The following is a 6,000-nucleotide window of genomic DNA, read 5'->3' as shown; positions in this document are numbered from 1 at the left end:
AGAAAAGAAAAGAAAAGAAAAGAAAAGAAAAGAAAAGAAAAGAAAAGAAAAGAAAAGAAAAGAAAAGAAAAGAAAAGAAAAGAAAAGAAAAGAAAAGAAAAGAAAAGAAAGGAAAAGAAAAGAAAAATTAAAGATGAAAATGCAGGAGTGACCTGGGGCTTGCCAGAATGCAGTGCCATGGGAATCACAGCACCAGACCCACAGAGGGTCTTGTTGCTGCTACCAGAAAACTGTGGCACTAAAAATCAGTACTTTGATGATTTGTTTCTTTTGGGAGGGAGTTAAAAAAATCTGCTTGAGTCATCTCATATTGCAGAAATGACTTGATGGGTGCTATATTATCCTCTCTGGACCTCAGTCATTCCCAAAAATTCAAGATGAACTCTGCCTGCCCAGGCACCAGAGTCAATGCCCTGGGGAATTTCTTCATATCTAAGGGATACGCAGGATGTGTACTCGCATGCCCTTGCTGCCTCTCAACACCATCTGTTCATGCAGTTTTGCTTTAGGAACCTGTACCTCCAGTATTGCAATATCTCTTTCAGTCTCTGTCATCAAGAGTTTAAATACAGTTCAGATCAGTGTTAGTGGCCCAGCTCCAGCGGAGGAGAATTGCTGCAATTCGTTATCTTGACAAATTAACTGGTCTGAGGCAATTCCTTTTTTGAGAGAGATACAATTAGCTAACTCTTGAACTCTAGCCTTGCTCCAGTGCTGTGGCATAGCTATACACCTGCTCGAAAAGTTCTGATAACGCAGCTAAGGCTTTTCCACCTGTAAATGTATTCCTGCACCAAGAGCCATGGCGTGGTGTGGCCTTGCCTTGCTGTCCTTGCGGTGCTCACGTGCCCTCTGTAGATGATGCAGACCTCTCTTGTAAAGGACTCTGACCTCAGCCGATTGAAGAAAGGGCTGTATGAAGACCAAGGTGGTCTCTTTGAAGAGCATCTAGGGGATGGAGCTGGTTGTGATCCCTCAGTCCTTATATACCTGGAGAAAGCTGGGTTACCATCAGGTATAGGAGCTGATGCTCCAGTTTCCCTCACCCTGGTTTCCCTCACCTCCTGTCCTGGAGGAGCAGCTCCTTTCTGCCTCTTCCTAGCAAGCAGTGGAAACGTGTCCACATCCTTCCTCCAGCCCTGTGTGCGCAGATGCAATTCTTATCCATCTCCCTGTGCAAAGCAGCTCCTTCCTGCCCCTCAGCAGCAGCTCACCCTTGGGCATCATCTTCCTTGCACAAGCGCTCCCAGATGCTAAAAGATATTAACCATTCATCCAAGCCTTTTGGAAATTGTGTGGGCTAAAGCTGTCCAGCAGAAGGCTTGTGTCTGCCTGGAGCCTCTTTGTATGGACTTAGTGTCTGGGAGGTTCCTTGAGCTCCTCTTTGAACTCCAAGCCTTCAGCATCCGAAACATTTAACCCTCAATTTCTTTTCCACTTTATCAGTTTGGCCAACTTCCAGCTGGCAGCATTTGCTTGCAGACTTCCATCCCGCATCTCGTGCTTGCCGATGCCTCTCTGTCTCAATTAACCCCCCGAGATGGTTTTCTTCTCCCCTGAGCCGACCTCCCTCCCGTCTGGCCAGCACATCCCCTTCCTGCTCCCGGAGGGCAGAGCCAGGATGGGAGAAGCTCGGTCCTTGGGCTGGAGGTGCCAGGCAGAGGGTGTGCCTCATGGATGGGCGTCACGAGGAGCAGACGAAGGAACACGCAAGCTCGGCAGCGCCTGCTTCACCCGCTGTGGGTTGGGGCTTGCAATGCTGGAGGCGTTTGTGCCTCCGTGGAGTCTCCAGAGCATCGTTTGTGAAAACTCAGGGCTTCCCTGAAAGCTTTCGCCGAGGTGCTCTGGAGCATGCACCCACATTTCCACTGCTGCAGCAAGCACCCCGAGCAGTGGGGATATCTGTGCTCACCAGCAGCTTTTGCCCAGCTTTCCGCCAGAACTAGTGTTTTGAGAGTCACTTAAAATGGGGAAAAAAAAAAAAAAAAAAAAAAAAAAAAAAAGAAGAAAAGAAAAGGTCTAAAGCACCTCTTACTGAACAAAGAAAATGCCTAGTCACCAGGAATGTCCTCCCTCCTATGCCTGCTGTAATTACCCAACAATAGCAGCCTTAGGTTGCTGGGGCTGAGCCTTGGCACTCCGGCGCGTTCACATGCATCAGCAGCCGAGAGGAGAGCTGCTTGCCTGCTGCCAAGATTACGAGGCAAACTTCACATGGTTTGGGCAACCCGATAAAATCTAGAGGTGCGAGCTCTCGATTGCTGGGACACCAGTCAAGCCTTTGAAGTGAAAGGGCCTGGAATCAGAGCAAATCCTCGGTTGTTCAGATTCTTTCAGCTGGAGACCCATCACAGCTTGGTGCTACCACATCTGGATCATCCTGTAAGACACACCTTTTTTTTTTTTTTTTTTTTTTTAATTAAATAACATTGGCACTGCTAGCGTAACTCCTAAGGAACCTGACTACCTAGGCTCCAGGGAGACATAAAATGAGCTGTTCAGCCTGTATAGTGGTTAACTTAATCTCGTGTATGATTCTAGCAGGGCAAATGAGTAGTAAAGATTGAAATCTCTGTCGGAGCTAGTGAAGACTTGGCATTTCCATTTGAAGAAAGTTTTAAAGCCAGGTCTCACTGCAAGCTGCACGAGACTGCTAAGTACCATATAACTGCTTAGCCCACGGAAAAAAAAAATATCTATATATAAAAAATGTTTATAAATGTTAACTGCTTGTTTACTTTTATCACATAACTTTTATTTAAATTATTACATTTCCTGGCACGCCCACTGAAGCAGTTTTGCTGCTGCTAATGTGCCTAATATCCAACTAGTGAAATAATGACATGTTATGCTAGCAATAAGGGCTGCTTCTGCTTAGTAGTGATTGAAGTGCCTTATCTTCTCAAGTATCAAATTGTTAAATTACAACACAAATGGGAGATATTCTGATTTAATATACCTTTTCCTGCTCTCTCAGCAGCAGCAGCTGTTCTCAGTGAGTTCTAAAAGTACTGGAAAAACAGTATTTCAACAAGGAATTTTTGTCAAATGAAGATATGTCAGCTCTGGAAATTAACAAAATAATTTAAAAAATAATCTAAAAGTGAGAAACCATAGAAAACTAGACCAAAACAAGCAGAGACGATTACATTTTTCCCACAAACAAAGCTGCCTGTTCTTAAGTGGTTTCTCTGCAGGAATTTGTTGAAACTAAATAATTTCAATGGATTCTGTTTATTTAGAAAGGCATTTTAAGAAAACAATTGTAGCCAGGAAAAAAAAAAAAAAAAAGAGCTGCCCCCACTCAAGTCAACAATGGAAGTTCCCACTACTTTCAGTACCTGAAGAATGTTACCCATTGGCTTCAGAAATACCTTCATGTGTTTTTTAGAAAGCCAGGGATAGAGTTAAGATGGAGCAACTTGTTAATGAGTGAGATCATGCTTAACCCGATGCCTTCTGTTGCAGATATTTTCCTTAAAAAACAAAACAAAACAAAAACAAACAAACAAACAAACAAAACATCTAACTCACAAAAATGTGAGAGCTGGATTTCAACATGCCAAAATAATGATTAAAAAAAATAGATAGGGAATTGCGTCCATAATACAAGGAGATAAGAATTTATTTGCATGGAAATAGCTATTCATGTTAAACAGTGAATTTTGTTTTAACACCTAAATAATAATTTAAAAAAGTGTAATTGTTCAGGTTTTTCCTAAACTAGAGTGTTTTACAGCACTCACTTTGCTTATTCCTTTGTATTACTTCAGATCCTTGATTTGTTTCTTTCCAGAAAACCTACTATTTACTTCTTTTTCTTAGAAGTATGTCTGAAGTCGGCGTGGTTCACTGGGAGTTCATTGGGATATATTTGCAACTCCTGAAGCAAAAACCTGATATTTTATCTTTAGCAGGAGTTACATTTTTTGAACTTACTGAATTTTTCAAAGATCAGCATGAAGAGTTCTGATCAAATGCTTGCTTCAGCGTTTTAAAGTCTCCTTGTGTCCCCGTTGCCTAAGGAGGTCGTACATTACGATTGCTCTGTAAACATCAGATTGTGCAGAATTGGCTTTGCGTACCATGCCGAGCACACAAAGAAGAAGTCAAATGGCTTATCTCTCACTTATCAACTAGTTTATTTTTCATGTCAAAAGAGGTTGTATTTTTACAAGAGCAGCTGCTGCTTTGTAAATAATTTAATGGCTTCTGTTAAGTCGAGCTGTCAGTTTTGCAAGCAATATTCAAAGACGATTTTCATTTTGCCGTGGGATTGCATGTTTTAAAATGTTTTTTCTTTTTATCCCTGAAAGCCCAGTGGAGGAGACTGGAGAATGGAAACAGCTCCTGATTTGCAGACACAGATCCAATAGAGAATAGCCACAGTTAAATAACAGCACATACATGAGCAGGGAAGGTGTGAGATCTCATCACCTGCACATCGTGTTCAGAGAGCACCCTGCTCATTACAGCGTAGGAAAATTTTTGGTGGGCTTCTAAAGAAATGTGCTTGGCTCTTTCCGTCAGGTGCTAAGTGTAGTAGCACAGCAAATTTTGGAAATGCAGAATGTGCATTGTGTGGTTGGTTGTGCTGGTATAATATTGATGGTGACAAATGGGATTTTTGTAGATAAAGATTTTAGTGTGATATGATTCATATTATTACATCTGGTAAATGACTTTAATGATGAAAAAAACAATGCTAGCCGAGATACCAACTCTCAGGTTTTTAAAATTCAAATTCAAATCCCCAGATCATATCATGATAAGCAAGTACTAGGTTAGAATTAAAAGTAGAAAGTGTTTATTGTGCCATATGCCAAAGGAAGATCCCAGATAACCTGAGGTGATGTTTGTGAGTCCTCCAAGCCAGCACCAAGTCAGGTCTTCACCTTGCACCAATCTGGATGTCAGGACCAACACCCTTACCCATCTCTGCTGTGCTGTTGACAAAATTCTTCCATTTTTTAATTGAATGTTGGATATGTTGCCTCTGGTTTGGGAAGGGATGTATTTTTTAAATAGTGTTCCTCGCACATTTGTTTTTCCTGCCATAACAATTCTCACTGGGAATTCAGGCTGCTGTCCCATCACAATAATGTCTCTTGCCTTACGGTAAAATGCTCATATCAGATGGATTTGTGGCTTTGAGCAACTGGTGGCATCTGATCTTGCCTACTGTCACACTACAAGTCTTCAGCCCTACACCCAGACAGAGTAATTTAAGGTTACTAATATTGAACTCCTTCTTCTCTTGGCTGCTTGCTGCAACAGGCTTTGAGAAGAGACCTTCAGAGGAATGTACTTTACTTGTCCCAGAGTTTCTTAGATGCAGAGCATTGCTCATACACATTTTTTCTCCCCTCCTTTCTTTTTTTCTCTTTGGATTTTTTTAAATTCATAATAGAGGGGAAATTGCACCAAGGCCAGTTTATTATTCAAGGCAAGTCTATTATTTATTTATTGCAGTGTTATGTGCCTGCTTGGAGGTGTGTTGCCCCTGACTGAGTTCCCTGCATTATTCCACCTTTGGAAAACAGCAGCGCGGAGAATATCGGTTACTGGAGAAAGCCCAGCCAGCTGCCACACTTTACCCACTCTCACTCCACAGATGCTAATGATATCTAGGTAGCACGGAGACTAGAAATAGTCTGCAGCAATCTGACGGTGTTAGCTCTTTAGGACCGAGAGATTCAGAAACACAAGTAGATTTGCCCTCCTAAGCTGGTGAGCATCCTGGGTCTCTGGCCAAAATGTAAACTAGTGGGATAGCAACGCTCACAAGAGCATAATCTTCTCTGCACTGCCCATGGTGTTGCCATGGGTATCGTGCAGATTAGCTTATACAAGATCCAGGAAGGCAGAGAACAAGGGGAGAAAAACAGGATTCAAAGAGAAAAAAGAAACGCAAAAGGGTCTGATGATTTTGGGAAAAAAATATTTTAAAGTCTTTATCTGTAATGGGATTTTTCCTTAATCTGAACTCTGCTAGACTGA

At 42.1% G+C, this 6,000-nt stretch overlaps 1 protein-coding gene across 2 annotated transcripts in view; it reads left to right on the top strand.

Moving 5' to 3' along the window:
• The window catches only part of WDPCP (WD repeat containing planar cell polarity effector), a 148,151-nt gene that overhangs the window by 127,271 nt on the left and 14,880 nt on the right, over window positions 1–6,000 (top strand). The gene's annotated exons all lie outside the window — the stretch shown is intronic.

The sequence above is a fragment of the Oxyura jamaicensis genome, chromosome 3, assembly GCF_011077185.1.
Source record: "Oxyura jamaicensis isolate SHBP4307 breed ruddy duck chromosome 3, BPBGC_Ojam_1.0, whole genome shotgun sequence".
NCBI classification, from domain to species: Eukaryota; Metazoa; Chordata; class Aves; order Anseriformes; family Anatidae; genus Oxyura; species Oxyura jamaicensis.
The sequence above is the reverse complement of the archived record's forward strand: the minus strand, read 5'-3'. Positions and strand labels throughout refer to the sequence as shown.